The following is a 27278-nucleotide window of genomic DNA, read 5'->3' as shown; positions in this document are numbered from 1 at the left end:
CAGCCCTGCAAACATTGGCTGTCACCACTCTGTTTTACCAGTAGGGCTTGGGTCTTGCCTGCCTACATCTTCCCTTCCTGTTCCTTTCAGTCCAGTATACTGTGGATCTGTGCACCTGGAGATTTCCCCCCTAGCAACCTTGAGCCCCCACTCCCCCTCTTGCTTCTAAATTTTGTCATTCCTCTGATGTCCTTAAAAATCAATGAAAATAAATAGAAGTGCTGAGGTCCCAAGAGCACAGATAGGGGTATGTGGGTGGAAGAGACTACACATCTTGTAAGCCTATCCATGTTCAAGACTAAATGTCCCTTTGTATTCTTACTGCAGCAGTGACTGGAAGGTTATAGCACCACATGCTAATACATTAATACAGCCAGAAAAAGAATTATGGATACTGTAAAGATATATTTTATAATGATATAAAATAAAGGCACCTTTCCTGCCAAGTTGCAAATAGCAGCATATCAGGGAAGTTGGAGCTTGAACCAGAGACATGGAGTTTAAAAATGGAACTTAGTGTGGTGAGCTACCTGGTGAACCAAGAAGAACATGTAACTCTAGGTTCTTCCTGCAGTAATGTTGGGCTGGATGTATACACTGGTCATAGGAATGTGTCAGACATACTGAGTCAGACCATTGGTCCATCTAACTCAGTAATGTTGACACTGACTGACAGCAGCTACTCCAAAGTTTTGGTCAGGAGTCCTTCCCAGCCTTGTCTGGAGATGCTAAGGCGTGAACCTGGAGCCTCTTGCATGCAAAGCAGATGCTCTGCTTCTGAGCTAAAGCTGCATCTTCATAGATGAGTCTCCCATCCAGGCACTGACCACACCAAGACCTGCTTAGCTTCAGCACGATGGTTGTATCATGTGCCCTTTGTGCATGCTCTGGAGTCCTAAGTACTTAATTTTAACCTCTGACCTATGGCCTATTCCCTAGGGGAATCACATGTAGTCACCCATCCAAATTCATTCATTCATTCGATTTCTATACCGCCCTTCCAAAAAAAATGGCTCAGGGCAGTTTACATAGAGAAATAATAAATAAATAAGGTGGATCCCTGTCCCCAAAGGGCTCACAATCTAAAAAGAGACATCAGATAGGCACCAGCAACAGTAACTGGAAGTACTGTGTTGGGGGTGAGTGAGGCCAGTTACTCTCCCCCTGCTCAGTAAAGAGAATCACCACGTTAAAAAGGTGCCTCTTGCCAAATTAGCAGGGGTTGCAATTCAGGGCAGACTCTGCTTAGCAAAGGGGACAATTTATACTTGCTCCTGCAAGACCAGCTCTCCTCTTCAGACCTGGTTCTGGGTAAGATCAACCATATTTCCACCTGTGACCTGACACAGCCACACGCTTCCTGACTCCTGCATATACTCTTGAGCAGCCCTGCCCCCAAGCTGATTTTACAGCTTCAAGGAACCTCCTTTCTTTCTCGGTCACATGGCTATGACACGTGTGCAGTAGGCTCCCTAGGTGACTCCACAGCTTCAGTTGTACTCCCACAAATTAGCTACTTAGTCTTCAGCTTCAGCAAACCTACTTATTTCCTTTATCCCCTCTGCATTTCAGCTCATAGGCAGCAAACGTTCAACTGCCATGCAGTGCAAACCTCTCCAAGTTTACTTAGAAGTAAACCCCACAAAGATCAAGGAGATTTACTCCCAAGTTAATGTGCAAAAGACTGTGTCCCCTTGATTGGGCCCCACAAATCCTAAGGCCATCCCTGGTAACTGGGCAAAGAGGCACCTTTTTAACATGGCGATTCTCTTTATTTAGCAGGGGGAGAGTAACTGGCCCTATCTACCCCCAGCACAGTATTTCCAGTGACTGTTGCTGGTGTCTATCTTATGTTTCTTTTTAGATCGTGAGCCTTTGGGGGACAGGGCGTATCTATTTATTTGCTGTGTAAACTGCTTTGGAAACTTTTGTTGCTGGTGGTGGTGGTGGTAGCCATGCCTGTAAGATTTCGTTCTTTCTTTCTGCAACATTAGGTTCCACGTCTGCTCTTTAATTGTGTTTTAGACACCAGAGAAATGATTAAATGAACATATTGAACATTTTTAATGGAGTGTGTTTGTAGATTGCCAGGTCAGCTCATTCGTCTGTTATAGTCTTTGTATCTGCCCTCTAGCAATAGCCAATGCCATGGAGCCAGGAGGACTCCAATGGGCTATGCCAGTTAAGCAATGCACCATTTGTTTATCTTGGCTTGCTTTTCTGTTATCACATACTTGCCTTGTTATTGAACTGTGCTTTTGTGGGGGAATAGAACGAAGTGAACAACTGGAAGCCCAACAAAAGAGACAATCCTGACAAAGTCTTTATGGTGTTTTATCTCATTTGGCATTCTAGTGCTATGTTTGTCTAAAGGAACCACTCTTTCCCACTATGTTCTATGGTTTGATTTTCAGTTTGTTCTGCGTCCCTTCCAGGCTCTGCAGTAGTTAAAAGGTAACGGCCTCTTACAACCAAGTCTGAGGTAAAAGTTGCCTGCTGCAGAGTTTTGGAGGGAAAGTTACAATGTGTTGTGATTGGTTGTCTCCTGGCAGAGACAGAAGTTTCTGGCTGTCTGAGAGAAGAAACTCCCTGATTGGTTAATGTATCCCTTTGGAACTGGATAAAAGGGAGGTTTGAGAGTAGGGGTGTGCAATTCGGATTTTCGGTGTTTCGATTCGGATCCGAACCGAAACACGCCTGTTCTGTTTTGTATCCGAATATGGCCCATCCGAATCACCCCTGATTCGATTTGGATCCGAATTAATCCGAATTCGAATCTGAATCGATTCAGATTTTTAAAAACGGGTCCCAGGGGCAAAATAGTGGGGTGGGGTGGTAGTGCCATATGGGTGGAGGCTACCACCCCAATTGCAGAGTGATTGGGCAGAGGGCTGATTTTTGGTGAATTTCTGAAGTTTACGCGTCTTTAAGGTTTTCCCCCATTAGGTATAATGAAGGGTGTATCGCTTCACATCAGGGGGAAAGGGGTGGCCTAGAGTAGTGTGGGGTTGGTGGTAGTGCCGGGTAGGGGCAAGGAAGCTACCTGAATTTTTTCAAAGGATTTGGGCAGAGGGCTGATTTTTGGTGAATTGTTGAAGTTTACGCGTCTTTAAGGTTTTTCCTCATATGGTATTATGGAGCTTTCAGCAGCCCCCTAAGTGCACTTGGGGGGTGCTGGGGTGGCCCAGAGCGAGTGGTGGTGTAGTGCACATAGGGTGCCAACCATCCCCATGGGTTGCTAACCCATGGGGTACAGGGTACTGTTGTTTCAGAGGTATTCTGAGTGTGGATTCTATGATAGCAAATGAGATTTTCAATGAGACACCATGAATCCACTCTAATTTGCTATCATAGAATCCACACTCAGAATACCTCAGAAACAACAGAACCCTGTACCCAATGGGTTAGCATGGTTCTGCTCCATGGCAGGGTCAGCGGGGCGAGCAGGGCTTGGAAAAGGAGAGTTCAGCAGCAGGCATAGGCAGCAGCGGGGGACTCGGGCTCAGCTGCCGGCCCAGCGGGAGCTGCCGCAGTGGCTGCTGCAGCGAGCCACGAAAGGAGAGCAGCGTGCTCCACCTCCGCCCCGCCCCCGCCTTTCATCTGTGGCCGGGCCGCCTTGGATGCCCGGCCCCGGACCGCGCTGCGTCATGGCCTGGCCTGCCGCCTCTGTCGCTTCGCTGCCTGGCCCTCCGCCGCCTCACGGCCTGGCCCTCCACCTTCTCTGGCCGAGGCCGCGGCTCTGCCGCCGCCTCGGCCAGCTTCCCCCACCACCTACTCCCCCTGCCTGGCTTCAGCGGTGGCCACTTCTCCTCGGCCCGCCGCCTCTGCCCTCCCTGAAGTCCGTCTCGTCCCGCGGCCGCCGCCTCTGGCCTTCCTGCGGCCGGGCTGGCCAACATGGCCGCCTGGTGCCTGCGGTTGTGTCTCCCTCGGCGTGTTCTGGGCATGCGCTCCGCGCATGCCCAGAACAGCCGAGGGAGACATGGACGCAGACACCAGAGACACGGGCGCACACACAAGGGCTTTATTATATAGGATTAGGACTGGGGGCCAGAGTAGCAGCTCCATCAACACTAAGTGTGGCTCCCTAACTGTTTTTTGGACTCATGCAAAGCTTTAACTGAAGCTTAGTTGAATACTCTATGTAGTCCCCCTGGTACCACCATGTGGAGGTGACTGTTCCCACCATGGGAGGTGTGCATGGAGTGCTGGGATGTGTTTCCCAGCACGTTCCCCATAGAACCCTTAAGAGAGGGCTTAATCTCTCTTAAAGGGCCCTCCCAGCACTGAAAACAATTTGATCTAGTAAGAACTAATCTGCCTGCTTTCCTTTCCCTGTTTCTACAACTGGACTAAACTTTGTTCAAATTGAGGTCCACAAGTTAGATTTCTTGCGCCTCAAAAGTTTACGTGCCTGCCATTTTGAATCAGGGTGGATGATATCATCACAAACTATGCTGTTGAGGTGTCCCTACAACTGTACCCAATTCGATTTAAATTGGTTCAAGGTGTTGAGAACTTAATGAGGTGACACACACATGGACACAAGGAATGCCGGGTGATTTCATAAGCCTGCTAGGGATGTGCAAACAGATTCGACGTCAAACGTGTTTGTCACCACAAGAAGTCCTCCTCTCTGCCTAAGAAGTCACCACATCCTCCTCTATGCCTTATTCCCAGGGAGGTGATAAGCCTTTGTCTGGGTTATACCACCACACAACAGGTGGAGGCTCATATGATTGAATACTTCTCTATTATTAAAAAAAAACCAAAGCCCTAGATTCTTGAACATAGAAAGCTAGGCTAGAACCCTTCTTGCTGGTGTCATAATATTCCATGTGTGGATAGAATTTTTAATACAGAATATTTCATCATTGGAGCCCCTCTCCCCTTGCTGTCCGGTGGTACAACCCAGACACACATTACTTCTGGCAGTGAAAAACTTGGCTTTACATTTCTTGCAGTAGCTTAAGCTCCCTTGGAGCTTCAGAGAATTAATGAAATTGCCTGGCATTCTGTTTGCTCAGCACTCTTATCAGTCTGTGAAGAAATCACTTGCAATTCCACAATGCAGTTCAAGAGGGCAGGGCAAGTTAGGCTTAAAAGGATTGGACCACTCAGCAGTGTTGTGACCTTTGTATGCTTTATTGCAGTTGGCCTTTTCTTTGCTAAATGCAGGATACAAGTTCCTGACTTGGCTGGAAGCCTTGGGCTACTAAAGGTTAGGTGTGCTATGACAGCACTGCTTGCAGGCTTCGGATTCCAACTAGGGCTGCTCTGCTGTCACTTGTTTGGAGTAGATTGCCACTTTACAACTTGGAAATCCTGCCTGCTTCTTTATATATTCCATTGCACTTGCAGTAGTAAGATATGTAGCTGCTGAACCTCTTGTCCCCTTGCTTACTTCCCTCCCTTCCTGTTTTGGGGGCGGGGTATAGCCAGAACCTTGCTTGCTAGAGGAACAGGTGTGGAGAACCTGGGTGAAAAACATAGCATTAAGATGCTCTAAGGCTGCCTTGGAACATCCAAAACGGCCACACAGACCTTTGTCCGATTCAAACATTATGCTGTACAAGTGTACATATGTCTGTACACTCGTACATATGTTTGTGTGAATAACTGTACCTGAGCTCATTTTAAAAGTGAACCTGGATACAGGCCCTTCAAATGGAAGTGTACTTCCGTACCTACATTCAACATAACATGCGAATGACTACCGTTCACAGACAGTGTACACAGTGTACCGATCTGTACCTGTGTACACTATACACTCGTACAAGTGTTGAACATAATGTGTGAATGGTCCTAGAATCTCCATAGTTCAAGTGTACAGCCCTAACTTTGCCCCATTTGCACATTTATCTTATAGGGCTTTGTGAACCAGCCCTGCTTTGATTTAGGGGCTGTCTCAGTGCTTCAGGGAGCCCCTCATTTGATTTGAGGTTTCAGAGGAGTTCCTGCTTTACTTTGGTCCACTTCATAGTTGCTGCTTTGCTTCAGAGCCAAAACGTAGCTGTCATCCCCAACCCCTGAAGATACTTACCAGATTATGTAGGGTATAGAAAGCTCATCTTTTCCCCAGCACTTAGTGGTTGGAAACACTCCCACGAATGTTTCCTCTGGAATTCAGGAATGCCTGGTGCAGGGTTTTTTGTTTGTTTTGTTGCAGGTACAACTATGTGCACAGCCCTAAAAAGAATGCATTTTCCAGGAGCACTCAGCATCATTCCCAGGGTTGTTGGGAAAACCCTGCCAAAAGTAGTGTTGCCTGAATCCTCCACCACTGCTCCCTTGCTGTCAGGTAAAGGTGAGCTATCTGAAGTCTGTCTCCTCTTCAGAGGTGCTCTTACCTCGGGGGGGGGGCTCCTCATCCCTGCCCCCCACCCCGAATCCTCTTTAGTTGTCCTGGGTGGTGTGGTTGCCATGTCTGCCACTGGCCTGCACTGTGCCAGGTGGCCGTGCAAGATTGTGACCTGTGCTGGGTGCTTTAGAGACAGGGAGGGATTGGGGAAAGAAATATGTGGGATGGGAATATAAGTTGTGAGTTGAAATGTTTCTGCTAATGCATATTTGCATAGATTATCTAGACCCATTTCAAACTGGCTTTTGTGGGGGTTGAGACTGCTTTGGTCGGCCTGATGGATGATCTCCAGCTGGCTATCGACAGAGGGAGTGTGATTCTGCTGATCCTTTTGGATCTCTCTGTGGCTTTTGATACCATCGACCATGGTATCCTTCTAGACCACTTGAGGGAGGTGAGATTGGGTGGCACTGTTTTACAGTGGTTCCACTCCAACATCTCTGGCAGATTCCAGATGGTGTCACTTGGAGACTGTTGTTCTGCTAAGTGAGAGCTGAAGTGTGGAGTTCCACAAGGCTCCATACTGTCTCCAAAGCTTTCTAACATCTACATGAAATTGCTGGGTGAGATCATCAGGAGGTTTGGTGCTGGGTGTTATCAATATGCTGCTGACACCCAGATCTACTCCTCCATGCTGACCTCATCAGGAAATGACATATCTTCCCTAAATGCCTGCCTGGAGGCAGTAATGGGCTGGTTGAGGGATAACAAACTGAAGTTGAATCCAAATAAGACAGAAGTACTGACTGTGAAGGGCCAGGACCCTAGAGATGATTTAAATCTGCCTGTTCTGGATGGGGTTATACTCCCCCTGAAAGATCAGGTACATAGCTTGGGAGTGCTCCTGGACCCAAAGCTCTCCCTGGTTTCTGAGATTGAGGCTGTGGTCAGGAGCACTTTTTATCAGCTTTGGCTGATATGTCAGCTATGTCCATTTCTAGAGGCGAATGGCCTTAAAACAGGGTACATATGTTGATAGCCTCCAGGCTTGACTACTGTAATGCGCTCTACGTGGGGCTGCCTTTGTACGTAGTCTGGAAACTGCAATTGGGACAGAATGTGGCAGCCAGATTGGTCTCTGGGACAACACAAAGGGACCATATAACACCAGTTTTGAAAGAGCTGCAACGCAGCCACAACCAATTAAAACTTGTGCCTCCAAGCAGTGGTATTGCGGTGGCAGCAGCCTGAGTCAGCTCCAACTGCCGGCCTCCATTGACCTGCCAAGTTTCCTCCCGAGGAGGACAGCTGAGCTGGGGCAGGAGAGCACACTGAGTCCTGTCCATGTAGGCCAGATGGGAAGCCCCATCTCAACTGTCCTCCTCACAAGGAGACTTGGTGGGGCAACGCGATTGAGGCTGGAGGTTTGAAGCAGCCTAGGCCACCTCTGCAATGCAGCTCTCCCTGGGTTAGCTGAGTGAGTGAGTGTGCGAGTGAGGGGGCGGCCAAGTGAGTGAGGGTAGGGCGGTCTCTGGGGTGAGGAGGCTGTGGCAGGGGCAAGGGGAGCAAACAGCTACTAGTGCACAGATGCTCTGTGCAGGTTCAACTAGTTATTTATATACTGCTTTTCAACAGAGAAGTATTCAAAGTAGTTTACCAGAAGAAGATTTCCTGTCCCCAAAGGGCTCAGATTTAAAGAAGAAGAAGAGGAGGCCTATGCACACAATTTTCTATATGTAATAGCAGGTGTGTGCTCCTGTGTACTACTACTTACATAAGAAGAACCTTGCTGGATCAGGCCCAAGGCCTATCTAGTCCAGCATCCTGTTTCCCATGGTTGTTCACCAAATGCCTCTGGAGAAACCCACAAGCAGGCAATGATGTCTCCCCTGTAATTGGTACTGAGGGGCATCCTGCCTCTGAACCTGGATGTAGCCTATAGCAATCAAAACTAGTAGCCATTGATAGACCTGTACGCCAAGAATGTGTATAAACCCCTCTTAAAGCCATCCAAGCTGGTGGCCATCATCATCTGGTGGCAGAAAATTCCATAAATTAATTATGTGTTGTGCTAAAAAAACACAACCCCCCCACCTTTTTTTCTTTCTGTCAATCCTAAGTTTCCTGCCGATCAGTTTCATAGATGACTCCTGGTTTTAGTGTTGTGAGAGAGGGAGAAAACCTTTTCCTTATTCACTCTCACCACATCATGCATAATTTTATAAATCTGCGCCATTTCTCCTCTTAGTTGCCGTTTTAGCCTACTTTCCAGTAGATTTATGAGATCACCCAGCATTCCGTGTGTGTGTGTGTGTCCGTCCTGCCCCTATCAACTTTGCAACGCCTGGACCAAAATGAAACAAATTGGATACAGTTGTAGAGACACATAGGGACACCTCAGTGTTTGTTGTGACGATGTCGTCCACCCTGATTCAAAATGGTGGACGCATAAACGTTTGAGGTGCAAATGGGCTAACTTGTGAACCACCTAACTGATTTGAATCAAATGAGGTACAGTTGTAGTGAGTGACACACAGGGACACCACCACAATGGTGTAGTTTGGAATGATGTAATACACACCGATCCGAGATTTATTATTTATTTAAAATATTTATACCCCGCCCCTCCAGTATATTACATTACTGCTTGGGGCAGCTCATATTTATAAAACAGTTACAATATAAAATCAGACTAATAAAATTAACCCAATTAAGTTAAAATCCAGGCTAAAACCACAGATTTTAGATGGCGGATGCACATAGGGGTGTTCATGGAACCGGTTCTGTGCACACCTGGGAGTCGGGCGGGTGCTCCTTTAAGGCGTGGGGATGGTGCTCTTACCTCCCATGCCACGCTTCCTCCTCCAGTGCTGCTGTACAAACCGTTAGTGTGGGATGGTATATTCCCTCTTGCCACCCCGGTCGGCGTGGGTGTGGGCGTGACTTGAGGGAATACAGCCGCCCCGGGCCAGCGGTTTTTACAGCAGTGCTGGAGGGGGAAGCAGGGAGGTAAGAGCACCCTCCCCATGCCTTAAAGGAACCCTCCCCCCCGTGTTTGAACCGGTTCGAATGCAGGGGTTCCGAATCTGTTACATGTTCTAGGAATAGAACACCAAACAAATTCGTGCACGTCCCTAAATTTTGAACCTTTGAGGTGCAAGAGATCTAACTTGTGGACCTTAATTTGAACCAAATTTAGACCAGTTGTAGAGATAATGAAAGGAAAGTAGGCAGATTAGTTCTTACTAGAACAACTTGTTTCTAAATTAAAAAGCTCCAAATCTTGCCCCCTTACCTAGAGGAAGGTGCTCTTGCCCCCTGATCATTTTGGTTGCCCTCTTCTTCAGCTCATCTAGTTCTGTACAGTACTTATAGGATACCTTCATATTTACTAGGATATAAAAGAGGAAACACTTGGAAAATATAAGAGTAAAAAAAAAAGCTTCCGGAGCAATTTCATCCTCACTATTTCTTTTCTACTTAAGACAGTTCACTGAGGCTGTGTTGTGTGTATCTCACTTTATTCTTGTAAGATGCTGCTGCCCAGCAGAGGGCAGATATGATCTATTTTGTGCACTTCAGGAAAGATTTGGCTCCAGTGCAGGTAACAGCAAATAGTCTTTTGAGCAATTACTAGAAGGAAAACATACTATAGTCACAGCTAATTCAATTATCTGTATAGTTTTGATAACTAAATGATCTGATGAAGTGGGCTGTAGTTCATAAAAGCTTTTGCTACAATAAATGTGTTGGTATTTAAGCTGCCTTAAGACTCTGTTAGTTTTTGTTGCAACAGGCAAACCCAGCTACCCTTCTGGAAGTTGATATATATTGTAATTTTTTTAAAATGTGATACTTTTTGAGTTCATAAACATCTAGGATCAGCAAATCAATACAATCCAACAATCCAATTGGGCAACGTCCCAGTCCAATCGGGCAAGTGTGCTAGTGTTTATACAGCAGCAGCAGCAACTGCCTTAACTAATAACACAATGAAATGCATGTGACCTGGCTCCAATCCCATAGAATCAGGAAGGTGAAATTTTATTTTGACTTTTTAGTACCATTGTTTTTACGTGACATTTGTGAGAGGTGTTGGGGTCATACTGCTCCAGGAAGAAGCAGGAGCTGGACATAGATAGATTGCTCATCTCCTCCCTCTCCATTTAAGATCAACTGCCCTGTGAGGATAACACCTGAAGAGGGAGGAGGCAGGTGAAGAGGCTTTCTCCTGCTTCAAATTGATGATTCTTCTTGTTTTGTCTTATTTTGTTTAAAGTAGAAGATTAATTACTTCTATTGTATCCTACCAATACTGTGAGCTGCTTTGGGAATGTTGGTCAAAAAAGCAGGATATAAATCTAATAAACAAATCACCTACACACAGGTAGACTGTCATACCTAGCTGCCTGCAATAATCAAGCATAAAATACTTTTTAAAGCCTGGTCTTCTCTAAGGAGATAGCTATTACAATTCAAGCTGTTACTGATGTGACTATGGCTCAAGTTAAATATTGTGCAAGGCAATTAGGGCTGAGCTGTCTGGCTCTGACCCTCCTCATTTAATGCCTTAAAAGCCTTCATTATGTAGTCATTATGGGCATAGTGTCCATTGGACAAGCAGGGACAAAAATCCCTGGGCCCAGAGGGTCAAGGGCCCCTCAAGCAGGCTGCCCCACTGCCGTCCCTGCTCTGCCACTTCTTATCAGCCACCAGGGGGTGGGAGTGAGCCAAGCGGGGCAGGCCAACCCTCATGGCTGCAGTGGGCCTCTCCAGCTGGTCTACCTCTCTGGCTGAACTGCGCGCCTGCACAGTTTGACTATGGATGTTGCATGCCCATGATGTCACGGACTTGCAACTTCCATATTCAAATTGTGCAGGCGCAGAGGTGGGCGGGAGAGGCCTGCCGCCACGTGGGGTGGCCTGCCCTGCTCGGATCACCCACCACATCCTGGAGGGGAGGCCAAGATAAGAAGCGGCAGTGAGGCAGCTGCGTCGGAGGCACCGAGGAGGAGGTAGGAGCAGCGGCGGGGAGATGCTGGTTGCCCTGCCCCTTGCATCTGATGTCAGAAGCAGGGGGCGTGGCTTTTGCACACCACAACAGACCTCAGCTGGAAGACTGTAACTTGGAAACAAGCAAGGTACCTGAATCCCATTCTGGAGAGAGAGTCTATCAACATCTTTGTCAATTGTATCAACTTGTGTAACTGCTACACTTTCATAGTTTTTGAATTTGAAAGCAATATAGTTCAGTAATATTCAGATTTGTAGCCACCACACTAATTGAACCATCAATTGAACAGTAAAATCCTATTATCTGTTCTAATATCTTTGGTTGTTTCCTCTCCCACACAACAACAAATATTTATATACTGCTTTTGAACAAAAGTTTCCAAAGTGGTTTTCATAGATAAATAATAAATAAATAAATAAGATGGTTCCCTGTCCCCAAAGGGCTCACACACAAAAAAGTAAAAGTACTAAAAAGTAGCACAAAATAGACACCAGCAATAGTCACTGGATGGGTACTGTGCTATGGGTGGATATGGCCAGTTGCTCTCTCCCTACTGAATAAAGAAAATCACCACGTTAAAGAATTACCTCTTTGCCCAGTTAGCAGGGGATAAAACCACCAAAAGCGAGGCCCTTCCCCATGCTCCTCATGGGAGAAGAGCTGGTCTTGTGGTAGCAAGCATGACTTGTCCCCTTAGCTAAGCAGGGTCCACCCTGGTTGCATATAAAAGGGAGACTAGAAGTGTGACCACTGCAAGATATTTCCCTCGGGATGGAGCCGCTCTGAGAGAGATTCTTGCCTGCAACCTTGGAAAAGCCGCTGCCAGTCTGTGTAGACAATACTGAGCTAGATAGACCAGTGGTCTGACTCAGTATATGGCAGCTTCCTATGTTCCTATGTTAAGAAAGGATTTCAGACTCAGTTGAATAGATCAGAGTGGTGGCAGCAAAAAGACACCCTGGTGGACCCTCAAAAGCACAGATAAGGTCAAAAAGGTTAGCTTACTTGAATATTTTACAGAAGAGACAGACATAGTCTCTCGCTACTGATCACAACTATCACAGAACACCATTGTGCTGTTATCACTCAGGGTTTTTCTAGACAGCAATAAAGTGGGAGATTTTGAGAGTTTCCAGACAAGCTCCAAATGCCATCTTATAATCCTCACACTTGTGTAGGTGTCTGTGCTCATTTTTATTCTCTGGCTGCACACCAAGCAAGGACCTTGTGCAATTTTAATTTAACAAGGCAAAGATCTTGTGCAAAATTACAAAGGATGTTGCCTAGCTCTTGCATCCTTAGAAGAACCTGTCCCTTTCCCCAGTTGCCACAGATGTAATGGCTGGGTTCTTCTCAGAATGCAAGAGCTAGCCAGCAGGTGCTGCTGCTAAAATTGCACAGTGTCCCTGTTTGGTATGTGGCCAGAGAATAATATCATGCTAGGAAGGAGCATGGAAGCTTATGCGAATGTGTGGATTGCATCTAAAACAATTTTGGGAGATTGTTCTGAAGCATTCAAACTCCCCCACTTCATTGTTTGCTGGAAAAGCCCTCAAACTATGCAACATCTACATTCTTAAAAACCAAGCCACAGTATGGCACATATCAGATCAGGCTGAAAGAGAGGCTGTTTTAAGTCACTTTCCAGATAATATTAAATGCCTGTGGAATTGAACACACACATTTTTCTATTAACAAAGATTGTTGAATAGATGTCAAAACAAAAAGGAACATTTTATCACATTTGGGGGTGTCAGTTTTGAATGACTGAAGAAGGCTTTACAAATTACTTCTATTGAGCATTGGCTACATTGTGTTAGGTACCCCTGCTGTTGCAGTTATTCATAACTAGTAACAGAAAAACCCCATGCATGCTTACTCAGTTCATTAGTACTTCTCTATTTGATGATTCTTTTTCTGAGTAAATTCTCTGCAACTCAGTCTTATTCTTGTTTACTCAGAGCCAGTGTTCCCTCTAACAGGGATTCCCAGATGTTGGTGACTACAACTCCCAGAATCCCCAGCTGCAATGGCTTTTGCTTGGGGATCCTGGAAGTTTTCTTAATCTTTATTATGGTCGTTGACCAGCACAAGTTGTAAAACAGTAATACTATACAATAAATGCAATATAAAGAAAGTGTTGCAGTATTACGGAGATTAAAATTGATGTAACAATAAGACTGAGGGGACCTGGAAGTTGTAGTCAACAACATCTGGGAATCCCTGTTAGAGGGAACACTGCTCAGAGCTATTCCACAGAATTCAAACAGGACAAATTGCCAAATAAGAATACATACACAGTTCTCTGGCAGTAAACTCCACTGAACTAGCATGGGCTAGAGTTGCATGGGGTTCGTTTGGAAAATTCATTTGGATGTTGTAAACAACAGGAGCCCCTGGTGGCGCAGTGGTAAAACTGCCGCCCTGTAACCAGAAGGTTACAAGTTCGATCCTGACCAGGGGCTCAAGGTTGACTCAGCCTTCCATCCTTCCGAGGTCGGTAAAATGAGTACCCAGAATGTTGGGGGCAATATGCTAAATCATTGTAAACCGCTTAGAGAGCTCCGGCTATAGAGCGGTATATAAATGTAAGTGCTATTGCTAAACCACCCAGAGATGGAAGTTTGGGGAGGTCTACAAATTTGATAAATAAAATAAATAAAATAAAAGCAGAAATAGTAATACACTTAATGTTTGCGGCAAAACTCATACTTACTAAATACTGGAAAACTGATACAAGACTTAAAATAAATGGATGGCTTAGGCCAGGACTTCCCAACCTCGGGTCTCCAGATGTTGCTAGACTACAACTCCAGTCAGTTTTCAGCCATTGTGGCTGGGAATGATGAGAATTGTAGTTCAATAACATCTGGGAACCCTTAGCTTAGACAACTTTTGGGACACAGTAGCAGTTATTAAACTAACATACCCCTGCTAACTGAGCAAAGAGACACCTTTTAAAGTGGTGATTCTCTTCTATTTAGCAGGGGAAGAGCAATTGGCCCTATCCATCCCCAGCACAGCATCCCTCCTGTGGCTGTTGCTGGTGTCTATCTTATTAGAATTGTGAGCCCTTTGGGGACAGGGGACCATCTTATTTATGTATTATTTATTTTTCTATGTAAACCGCTTTGAGAATTTTGTTGATGAGTGGTATATAAGTATTCGTAGTAGTAGTGTACCAAACTTTCTTGTGTGTTTACATAACTCATTGCTCTCCTTGATACAAATAGTATTTGTGTTTCATTATGTGGAAGTAGGTTATCTATTTGCAAAGGGATTGCTGTATAATGTTAATAATTTGTTGATGTCTTTCAAAGGTTAATAGTATGGCTTTTAAAATAGTTTTTGAAACCTCCTTTCACCTCCATACAAACAGCTGTTTGCTGGTGCTTCAATGGAAAGTGCTACTTTCACAAGCCCCATAGATCATAGATCCAGATTTAGGCTAAACAGTCATGATCAGCCTTGCCCTTTTCAACATCCTTAAGTGCAGCATTCTTCTGCAGCATTATGAAAATAGTGGTTGCTGACTCATCAAAAGTCTGAAAGGGTTTTTCCAAGTACACGGCGAGGTGTTGGGGGAAAGCAGAGAGGCTGCAGCCTTTAGGATGTGGTGCTTTGTGCAGCTGCAAATAAATTTCACAAATTTATCTGTCCCCCCTGGATCCGGTAGGATTCCAAGACACCTTGGAGGGATTTAATGTTGGCTCTGCTGGTGATCCTGTTGATGCCCTGGTTGAGAACTGGAACAACTTGCTCACCAGGGCAGTAGACACGATTGCTCCTAAGCGTCCCCTCCGACCTGCTTCAAAATTGGCCCCTTGGTATACGGAAGATCTACGGGGGCTGAAGCGGCAAGGTAGGCAACTGGAGTGCAAGTGGAGAAGAACTCGACTCGAGTCCGACAGATTACAACATGGAGCACATTTAAAGATCTATGCTCAGGCGATACGTGCAGCAAAGAAGCGGTTCTTTTCTGCTCGTATTACCTCTGCGAGTTCACGTCCGGCAGAGTTGTTCAGGGTTGTGAGGGGACTAGTATCTGCTCCCTCTCCCTTGAACCAGAATTTGGAGGCATCAGTTACCCGCTGTGGTCTGTTTAATGAATTTTTCGCAGAAAAAATCTCTCGGATTCGGGCCGACCTAGATGGAGATTCCACAATTAATTTGATGTCTGAACTGGAGGTGTCCGACAACTCCTCTTATACGATTCGACTGGATCAATTTCAGTTTGTGACTCCTGATGATGTGGACAAGCTGCTTGGAACAGTGAGGCCTACCACTTGTCCTCTTGATCCTTGTCCAACATGGCTTGTTCTATCTAGCAGGGAGGCTGTTGTAAGCGGCCTGGTAGAAATCATAAATGCTTCTCTGAGGGAGGGCAGGATGCCTCCTTGTCTTAAGGAGGCAATTATTAGACCCCTTCTAAAGAAGCCTGCGTTAGATCCCTCAGAGTTGAGCAATTATAGGCCAGTTTCCAACCTCCCATGGCTGGGCAAGGTAATTGAGAGGGTGGTGGCCTCTCAGCTCCAGGCGGTCTTGGAGGAAACTGATTATCTAGACCCATTTCAAACTGGTTTTCGGGCGGGCTATGGGGTGGAGACTGCCTTGGTCGGCCTGATGGATGATCTCCAATTGGCAATGGACAGAGGAAGTGTGACTCTGTTGGTCCTCTTGGATCTCTCGGCAGCTTTCGATACTATCAACCATAGTATCCTTCTGGAACGTCTGAGGGGGTGGGAGGCACTGTTTTACAGTGGTTCCGCTCCTACCTCTTGGACAGATTCCAGATGGAGTCAATTGGAGATTGTTGCTCTTCAAAATCTGAGCTTAAGTATGGTGTCCCTCAAGGCTCCATACTCTCTCCAATGCTTTTTAACATCTACATGAAACCGCTGGGAGAGATCATCAGGGGATTTGGAGCGGGGTGTTACCTGTATGCTGATGACACCCAGATCTACTTCTCCATGTCAACTTCTTCAGGAGCTGGCATATCCTCCCTAAATGCCTGCCTGGAAGCAGTAATGGGCTGGATGAGGGAGAATAAACTGAAGCTGAATCCAGATAAAACGGAGGTACTTATTGTGCGGGGTCGGAACTCTAGAGACGATGTTGATCTGCCTGTTCTAGATGGGGTCACACTTCCCCAAAAGGAACAGGTTCGCAGTCTGGGAGTACTTCTGGATCAACATCTCTCCTTGGTTTCTCAGGTTGAGGTTGTGGCCAGGGGTGCTTTCTATCAGCTTTGGCTGATATGCCAGCTGCTTCCGTTTCTTGAGATCAGCGACCACAAAACAGTGGTACATCTGTTGGTAACCTCCAGACTTCTGTAATGCGCTCCCCTGCCCCCGTTGTTTGCCAGAAATACCAGAAGTAGCAATCGCGTGTGCGCATGTTGCGTGCTTGACAAGTGCACACAACATGCGTGGCAGGCACATGTGCGATTGTTACTTCCGGTATGTCTGGCAAACACCGGGGGCAGGGGCGGCAGGGAAGAATGCTGCCGCCCCAAAATCAGTTCCAAAAAACAGCGCTGGCAGGGCAAAAGCGGCGGGAGAGGTAAGTGCAACCCCCCGTTGGTGCCGGACCACTTGACCGGACCACATTCGAACCGGTTCAGAGGCTTCTCTCATGGCCTCTGGACAAGTTCATGCACATCCCTAGCGAGAACCAGCACTTTGAATTGGACCTGGAAGCAAATAGGTAACCAATGCAGTGACCGCAAGAGAGGTGTCATGCTATCATATCTTTTAGCTCCCATAATCAGGCGGGCCGCCACATTCTGGACCAACTGAACCTTCCGGGTCGTCTTCAAAGGCAACCCCTGGTAGACCGCATTACAGTAATCCTGATGAGAGATGACAAGGGCATGAGTTACCATTGCCAGGGCCTGCTGGTTGAGATAGGGCCGCAACTGGTGGACTTGCCAAAGCTGGGTAAAGGCACCTCTGGCCATGGGCTCCACCTGCTCCTCGAGCAGGAGTCGTGAGTCCAAGAGGACCCCAGGTCGCGGACCACCTCCTTCAGGGGCAGCGCAACCCCGTTTAGGGAGAGACTCAGAGTCTGTAATTAGCCAGATCGAGGAGTAAGCAAAAGCAACTCAGTCTTGGAGAGATTAAGTCTGAGGTGACAATATACAACTGAGTATCATCGACATATTAATGGAATCTCACACCAAACCGATGGATGAGCTGTCTCAGCAGTTTGATGTAGATGTTAAAAAGAATGGGTGCGAGAACCGAACCCTGATGCACCCCACAAAGGAGTGTCCACAGGGCAGAGCACTCGCCACCAATGCACACTGACTAAAAGCGCCCACTAAGGAAGGAACGGAACCACTGCAAAACAGTGCCCCCAATACTCAACCCGTGCAGGCGCTCCAGAAGGATACCATAGCTGGTGGTATCGAAAGCTGCTGAGAGATCTAAAAGGACCAAGAGAGGGGCACTACCCTCATCAAGGTCATGATACAAGTCATCAAGCAGAGTGAGCAATGCCGTTTCCGTGCTATGCTGGGACTTGAAACGCGACTGACAGGGATCTAGAAAATCAGTTTCATCCAGAGCTCTCTCAAGCTGGGCACATACAACCTTCTCCAAAACCTTCTAAAGGAAAGGAAGGTTGGACAATCAACATACTATGTTGCCCAAAGCCATGGCTAGCTCACCACAAAAGTCCAGTTTGCTGAAGACAGCTTTCAACTTTGTGGAAACACACACACACACACACACACAGTCACTCACTCACTCACTCACTCACTCACCTGCTTTAGATGTACCCACCTTTTCATTCAGGGAGGCCTGGAGCACCCATGAAGCAAATCTATTGATCAGCCCTACTTCACAGGTCCAAGTTTCTTGGGCCAAAAGGTTATATAATCATTGAAGGAGCCAGGAGGCATCCAGAGTCAGAGATTGTCAGTCAGTTTGTATTGTGTATTGTGCTAGGCATCTCAGAAATCTCCCAGGCCTCTCCTGCCAGATTGGATGGCAGAATTGTAGCATCTGAAACAGGGCACTCCTTATCTGAAACTCTGGAACGATCAGAATAAGGTAGGTGGATATCTTAGCGGAGTGAAATCACTGGGTCTTGAGGGCTACTATGGGCCTGCAAAGACAAAAGCTGCTGTTCAGTGTGATTGATTCTAGGAACAATAGGTTCAGGCTCAATGGTACTCAAAAGGCCACACCATGTCAGAGCCTGGGTGTTCCCATTGGTTGCAGCATGGGAGGGAGGATCAAATTCCATTAGACTGACAGAAGGATCAGTCTTATGCTGGGGCTTTGCAGAGTCTGGAAACCCTCTCTGCTTTTGTAACATACCCAGAGATGAAAGTTAAATAATTTGGGCTAAACCATTTTTGGGGAAAGTGGTGTCAGGCCCCAGTATAGAGTCTTGCAACTGTGACATCGTCTTCTCAGGAACATTCTTCTTGCTCAGACCTTTATTTGGGAGAAAAACAGTGAGTGGTTTAGTCATGGAGTGAATATTAGATAACATGGTCTTAAGTCAATCCAGCCTGGATTGAATAACCTTCTCCTCCCTTGCTGGTGAAGCTCCAAAGGAGTTTAAAAATCTCTCCTGGACTAAGACATCAGAATCATTTGGGATGTTGACAGAGGATTTCAGCTCAGCACTTGGTTTAGCTTGTTTGGAAGATAAGGCTGAGGCATTTGGGATTCCACCAGCTGCATCTATGAGCTCAAGGTCAGGGTGGGCAGCTCTGTTAATTATGGTAGCAACTGACAAACATTCACATCTCAAAAAACACATACAAGGAGCAAGGTGAAAGGGCATTGAAGAGTTTTGCTTGCAGAATTTTGAGGATGACACAGGCTGCCATGGAAGGCTGTGTGTGTGCCCAAAGTGCAGTGTGGTCTAAATACTGGGCTCTCATACAATCCTTGCCCATTGAGGCTTCCTTCAGAAGTGAGATGCCAGAACCCACTGAATAGAAGTTTGCCATAAGTAGATTTCATTGAAACTGAAGTTGCTTGAATCATAAACATGAATCATAAACTTGAATCATAAATATCATACCCCTGCTAGCTGGCCAAAGAGGCACTTTTCAAAGTGATGTTTCCCTTTATAGTAAGTGGGAGAGCAACTGCCCCTATTCAGTCGCAGCACAACATCCCTCTAGGCTGTTGTTGGTATCTACCTTGATGTTTCTTTTTAGACTGAGCCTCGTTGGAGATGGGGAACTATCTTCTCCCACCACCCCGACATAAACCACATTGAGAACTTTTTAAAAAAAGTGTTATAAAAAATAATAGTAGTAGTAATAATAATAATAATTATTATTATTATTTATTCTTTAAGCCTGGGTAATTAAACAATGGAATGATACAGGGAGCAATACCTCCCACTGTCTGTTCAAAGGAATGTATTATGACATGGACTTCCAGAAAGATGGGAGACAGGAATCTATTTGTATCCGCCTCTGAGCTCCCAAACTTCTAAAGAGATAGTCTCTCTGCTGCTCCTTATAATTATGCCCAAGGGGAACTTGTTCATCTTAATGCGCCTGAGGACTGCACCAATGCAAGACTCTGCTTAAAAATGTCAAGTGATTGCTAGTATGTTTCCTGCTTGTTCCCATAAGGTTTAATATATGCTGCCCGGGCATCAAGGCAAATACAATAAACCGTATCAGGGAAGAACAGGTTGACTGGTAACAAGATTGGATGTTGCATTGGACATGACATGGGTTATCAGTGGTACAGTACTCACATCTTTGGGTGGTTTACAACAATATGCTCATAGCAATAGGTTTACAACAATTTGCTTACAATAATATGCTTGCCTTGCTGTAATTTGTGGTCACCACTGGAGACTTCTATCTTGGAAGCCTTCTGCTTGCCAGGGAGCCCAGATGATGGGAGAAAGACACACAAGCTCATACAGGCTTCTTGGGAGGATTTTTGTTGATTTTTCATCCCAAGAGGAAGTGATTGATTCTTCCAGAGCTGAGCTGCAAGGGACCGGGCTTTTTAAAAAAATGCAAATTTTTTTGCATTTGTGCATGTCAAAAATTTGTGCATGTCAAAAATTCAAGTTATGCAAAAGTTGTAATATGTTAGATAATGCAAAAGTGACTGATATCAATGAGAAAACTAAAGTGCAGGCTTCTCTAGAACCCAATCCCTGATCAAGCATACCCATTTCTCCTCCCCCGCCAAAGAAACTTCCTGTAGACTCCACTGCTGCTCCCCACAAAGTCCTTACCAATGAATATAACACTCTTTTGCAATCATGTTGTCAAATTTCCAATTCTGAGGATTTGCTGACCATGTAAATGGTGCCTGCACATGTGTGGATGCCATGCCGGCACTCTACGGGGGTACTTGTGACAAGCACTGTCCCAGCAGGAAGCTGCATGGGGAGGAGGAGAACAGGTAAGGTAACTTTTTTAAAGTTCTTGCTTCCCACTCCCCTTCCCATGGCGCTGATGTGGTTTAGCACCATACCTGTGCTCAAACCGTGGTTCGTGCACACCCTTAAAGTGCTTCTGCTGGCTTCAGAATTCAGCAGAGCAATATGAGAAACCAAACTTCCCTTTTCTCAGAGGTCTTTCATATGGATGTGAGCTACTGCTGGGCTTGTCCCCAGCAAATGTATATGTGGAGACTGGTATGAAATGCCCATTTTTCTAATGGTATCATTTCCATTCCTAAGCACCTCAAAAATGCCATGTTTACTTATCACCAGTACCTCAGAAAACAGATCATTGCTGTCACATATATAATTGCTGGGCCAAACTAATTATGCAAGTTTTTTGTTTGCCATATCTGGCCCTCAGGAAGTGATAATCATCTTCTGTTCAGGATATAGGTTTAATTTATATTGTTTATCAGGAAGCTATTATTCTTCCTCTCTTGATTTTTCTGATAGTGAGTAGGACTTACCAAAGTGGAATTTAAAATATGATGACTAATCAGTATCCGCCCACTCCTGGGACTGACAGCATATTATCAGCGTCGTCGGGAATAAGCCAGACATGTTTGGGTTCAGACAGAGAGGAAAGAACACAAGCAAGTCTCATAGTTTTGTAGATTCTGTTAATTAACTGTTATATAACTTCTTAATGCAGAAAGCGCTTTGTAGTCATTACCTCATTTCACAGTAGAAGTAGGAGTTTTTCTTGAAAAAGGATAAATAGTAGTGTTATGATAGGAACTTGCCCAAGCTCTGCATTAAATTGCTAACCAAGTGAAAAATATTAATCCAAGTATCTTGGGGTTGAGGCCCGTGCTCTAGCCACCTTCTCAGGTTTTATGTTCTTCAAGAAGTACTTTTGAAGCATCATATGGAACTTGAAGACTGAGATCTCACTCTGCAAATGCAAACATCAGAACAATTGCACAAGCACACATAGCCATTGCAATGACAAGTGGCAGTGCAAGTTTAGTCAGAGATTACTCCTCCAGATCCAGGTTGGTGTGTGATTATGTCTCAGAATATGTGGAAGGGTTAAGAACATAAGAACAGCCCTGCTGGATCAGGCACAAGGCCCATCAAGTCCAGCATCCTGTTTCACACAGTGAATGTCATTCACCAGATGCCTCTGGGGAGTCCACAGTAAAGGGGTATGTGCATGCTCTCTATCCTGCTGTTGCTCCCCTGCAAATGGTATTGAGAGGCATCGTGCCTCTGAGGCTGGAGATGGCCCACAGCCACCCGACTAGTAGCCATTGATAGACCTGTCCACCATGAATCTGTCTAAGCCCCTTTTAGAGCCATCCAAGCTGGTGGCCCTCACCATATCTCATGGCAAAGAATTCCATAGATTGATTATGCGCTGTGTGAAAAAGTACTTCCTCTTGTCGGTCCTAGATTTCCCATTGCCCACTTCCATCCATTCCGCAGCTATTTTTAGTAAACTGGTGACTATTATCTTTATGGTGATTGCTACAGCACCATTCACAAATTCCAGTCCTACAGAGGCGCAACCTTAAAGGTTAAAATGTCTATATTGCATGTTAAATAGATTCATGCTGAAGATGTAATAATGCTTTCTTCTATGCTTTAGGTCAGATCAGGTCCATGGTGCGATGCTGTCTATTATTTATTTATTATCCTAGAATGCAGCAGAGCCTGCCAGTGTTAAAAGGCAGCATGTTTATAATGTGACAACCTGCTATGTATGTTATGTTTATGGTGTAGTAGCTACCACAATATGGTAAAGGGTAAGTGTTAACATTTTGTAAAGTGGTTCTTCCAAGGTGACTTTTAACCTTTTAAAAGGTGACTTTTAACCTTTCCTTTGGCAGGAAGTGGGGTTTGTATATCACAACTTTGAGTGAAACTGCTTTTCACAGAAAGTTTCCCATAGTGAATAGCACCCAGTAACAAAATGTGAATTGGTTAAAATTGTTATCACTCCTCTGTCAATGACATTTGCTGGTAATTATTAAAAATTAATCATATTGCAGAAGATCTGTACTTGTCAAAGAAACAAATAGACAACCAACAGAGAACACAGATAATAAAGGTAAAGTAAAATGTGCCATCAAGTCGATTTCGACTCCTGGCACCCACCCACAGAGCCCTGTGGTTTCCTTTGGTAGAATACAGGAGGGGTTTACCATTGCCTCCTCCTGCGCAGTATGAGATGATGCCTTTCAGCATCTTCCTATATCACTGCTGCCCGATGTTGTGCCAGTGGGGATTCAGACTGGCAACCTTCTGCTTGTTAGTCGAGCATTTCAGTGCTGCGCCACGTAAGGCATAGATATTCCCACCCCAATCAAACCTCCATATTTTCCACCATTATTTAAACCACAAATTCCCCCTTCACTCCTGCATCCTTTATTTAGCCTACTTTCCAGTAGGGTTATGAGATTACCCGACAATCTATATGTGTGTCCGTCCATCCGTGTGTGTGTCTGTCTGTGCATCCATCTGTGTATCCCCCCCATCAACTTTGCAACACCTGGACCAATACGAACCAAATTGGGTATAGTTGTAGGGACACCTCAACGGCGTAGTTTGTGATGATGTCATCCACTCCGATCCAAGATGGTGCATGCATAAACTTTTGAGGTGCAAGTGGGCTCACTTGTGAACCGCCTAACCGATTTGAACCAAATTTGCTACAGCTGTAGGGACACATAGGGATGCCCAAATGGTGTGGTGTGTGATGATGTCATCCACTCCAATTCAAAATGGTGGACATCTGAGGTGCGATCAGGCTAATTTGTGGACTGTCTAACCAATTTAAACCAAATTAAGTACAGTTGCAGTGAGTGACACATAGGGACACCTCAACAGCATAGTTTATGATGCTATCATCCATCCCAATCCAAGATGGCAGATGCGTAAACATTTGAAGCGCAAGTGGGCTAACTTGTAAACCGCTTAACCAATTTGAACCAAATGTGCTGCAGCTGTAGGGACACATAGGGACACCTTAATGGTGTAGTTCAGGGTTTCATAACCTTGGGCCCTCAGATGTTGGACTACAACTCCCATCATCCTCTGCCACAAGGGTCAGGTCTGGGGATGTTGGGAGTTGTAGTCCAACAACATCTGGGGGCCCAAGGTTAAGAGGTGCAGATGGGCTAATTTGTGCACTGCCTAACCTATTTGAACCAAATTGGGTACAGTTTTAGTGAGTGACACACATGGACACCTCAGTGACATAGCTTGTGATGATTCCATCCACACCAGCTCAAGATGGTGGATGCGTAAACATTTGAGGTGCAAGTGGGCTAGCTCATGAACTGCTTAACCAATTTGAACCAAATTTGCTGCAGCTGTAGGGACACCTCGGGACACTTCAATGGTGTAGTTTGTGATGATGTCATCTACCCCAATCCAAGATGGTGGACGTGTGAATGTTTGAGGTGCAAGTGGACTAACTTGTGGACTGTCTAACTGATTTGAACCAAATTAGGTACAGTTGTAGTGAATGACACACAGGGACACCTCTGTGGTGTAGTTGGTGATTATGTCATCCACCCTGATTCAAGATGGCGGAACCATAAACTTTTGAGGCACAAGTGAGCTAACTTGTAAACTGCTTAACCAGTTTGAACCAAATTTGCTACAGCTCTAAGGACACATAGGGACACCTCAACGGCAAAGATTGTGACAGTGTCATCCACCCGAACTCAAGATGGTGGACAGGTAAACCTTTGAGGCACAAGTGCACTAACTTGTGGGCAGTCTAAATGATTTGAACCAAATTTGTAACAGCTGAATGGACACATAGGAATGCCCCAGTGGTGTAGTTTGTGATGATGTCACCCACCCCGATCCAAGATGGTGAATGCATAAACCTTTGAGGCACAAGTGCACTAACTTGAGAACTGTCTAACCGATTTGAACCAAATTTGGAACAGCTGTAGTGAGTGACATACAGTGACACCTCAATGGTGCAGTTGGTAATGATGACATCCACCCCTATCCAAGAGGGCAGACACATGAACATTTGAGGCACAAGAGATCTAACTTGTGGACCTCGATTTACATCAAATTTAGTCCAGAAGTAGAGACAGTGAAAGGAAAGCAGGCTGATTAGTTCTTACTAGAACAATTTGTTAGTAAATCTGTCTTTCTTATACCACAGTACTTCTACAGTAGCCAGCCATCATGTTCAGCCTTTCTCAATGCATATGACTCGTGTTGCAACATATATACATTGTATGAATCATAATATCACAAGACTGGAAGAAGAGTCAAAGGTTCTTTTAATTCCATTTATGGCTTACCCCATTCTAGCAGACTGGAAGCACTCCACCACCAGAGCAGCTGATATAAGAAACTTCCCAAGGCCCCATTAAATGTTACCCTAGTCACATTGGGAGCAGTTTCCCCGTGAATGGCTTATTTTCCATGAGATAACTATTAAGTGACCCAGCCATGAAGGATAAGGCAAATTTCAGGGAATCTGCACACCACTGGGAGAGATGGGAGCCTGTTCTGTAGCAAATGGTTGGGTCATTTAAACCTCTTAGCACTGTGTGGCAGACACTCAGAAAAGCAGCTATGATGTGGCTAGGGTAGCACTTAATGTTTGTTCCCCATCCATCAATTTAAAGGTAATCTGATAATACTAATGTTCATCACTGACCAGTGCTCTGAATGCAGATGCACATCCCAGTGAAAGTAATGGGGATAGGCTATAACTTAGTGGTAGAGTATGTGCTTTGCATGCACAAGGTCCCAGGTTCAATCCCTGGGCACCTCCAGTTAGAGCTACGAAAGACCCTCCTTGGAGAGTCACAGTAATTGTAGACAAAGCTGAGATAGATGAACCATTGGTCTGACTCAGTATAAGGGAACTTCCTATGTTCAGTAGTGTGATGCAGATAATAGTATCCACATTCAAATGGACACATTCAGCTTACCAGGAAGTGCACACAGAAGCTTGTTTTCATGCCTAGATAGCCTTCTCTGGATCAGGGCTCTGGATTTTAAGTGGAAAGATAGAATGTCTTTCTTCATCTGAAAACTGATCTTGTGGTAGCAAGCATGACTTGTCCCCTTAGCTAAGCAGGGTCCACCCTGGTTGCATATGAGTGGGAGACTAGAAGTGTGAGCACTGTAAGATATTCCCCCTCAGGGGATGAAGCCACTCTGGGAAGAGCAAGAGGTTTCAAGTTCCCTCCCTGGCTTCTCCAAGATAGGACAAGATTATTATTTTTTTAAAATAGGACAAGATTTTTTTTTATTAAACCAACAAACTACCAAAGCATACAGTATGTTGCCAAAGCACAATTATATAGAAAGTAGTTGTTTGTACATCATATATCTACAAAGATTTACACACAAGGATTTGGAAACCCACAAGGTTATGAAGTATATGCAGGTAGTACTGTAACTCGGGAATGGGGGATTACAAGGCACATCAGGTAATTGGGGGGGGGGGGTTACGTCCAACATCCATTTCCATAATTTGTCCCATTGCTGTTTAGAAGAGATACTCTTGTCTTTTTGCACATAGGCTGAGAGAGATTCGTGCCTGCAACTTTGGAGAAGCCGCTGCCAGTCTGTGAAGACAATACTGAGCTAGATATACCAATAGTCTGACATGGTATATGGCAGCTTCCTATGTACCATTATAGACAAAACACTACTGCTATATACAATATATTATATACAGTGCTATGAATCTAACTTTATTTTATGTGTATGTGGCTTTTTAATTATCATTGTTGTTAAGGTTTTACTTTATAAAACAATTTGTCTGCAAATTGTCTGCATGTTATATTAAAACTGTAAAATTCTATTAAAATCAAGTTTAAAAAGAGAGAATACTTTAGCACTTACTTACATATACAGATACTGCTATCCAACATCTGGAAATGAGAGATAAGGTATTTCCACTGAAAGTTGAGGCTGCAGTCTTAGGTACATTTGTAGCTTGATCTTATCCATAGTTAGCCACAGTTAACTCTTCAAAAGACTGAGGTGTTACTCTGAAGTAAGTAAAGTCAGAAAAAGACATGGGCCATTATCTCACTAACACCCTTTAGCATTGCCAAGGTGTTGTTTTTCAGTAATTCTCTGGAAGTAGATATTCCATTTGATTTAGCCATATATGTTGATATATGGCTTAATATGACAATGTATGAACACAACAGATACTTATATACTGATTTTCAACAAAAAGTTCTCAAAGTGGTTTACATAGATATAAATAATTAAATAAAATGGCTCACTGTCCCCAAAGGGCTCACAATCTAAAAAAGGAACATAAGATAGACACTAGCAATAGCCACTGGAGGGATGCTGTGCTGGGGATGGATAGGGCCAGTGGCTCTTCCCCTGCAAAATAAAAAGAATCACCACTTTTAAAAGGTGCCTCTTTTGCTCAGTTAGCAGGGGACATATGATATAATATAGCAATATAATATATAATAACAATCCTTCCCAGTGTTTAATAGGGATATGCACAAACTGGTTCTGTGCCTCCTTAGGGAAGCACTGAACTGGCTTGGGCACTCGCAGGCAAAT

At 45.0% G+C, this 27278-nt stretch overlaps 1 protein-coding gene across 1 annotated transcript in view; it reads left to right on the top strand.

The window, feature by feature from the left end:
- ITCH (itchy E3 ubiquitin protein ligase) overlaps positions 1-27278 on the top strand; it is a 169857-nt gene that overhangs the window by 1056 nt on the left and 141523 nt on the right. The window lies entirely within an intron of this gene.

Source organism: Hemicordylus capensis, chromosome 4 (assembly GCF_027244095.1).
Source record: "Hemicordylus capensis ecotype Gifberg chromosome 4, rHemCap1.1.pri, whole genome shotgun sequence".
Taxonomy (NCBI): domain Eukaryota; kingdom Metazoa; phylum Chordata; class Lepidosauria; order Squamata; family Cordylidae; genus Hemicordylus; species Hemicordylus capensis.
This window is presented reverse-complemented; position numbering and strand designations above follow the sequence as displayed.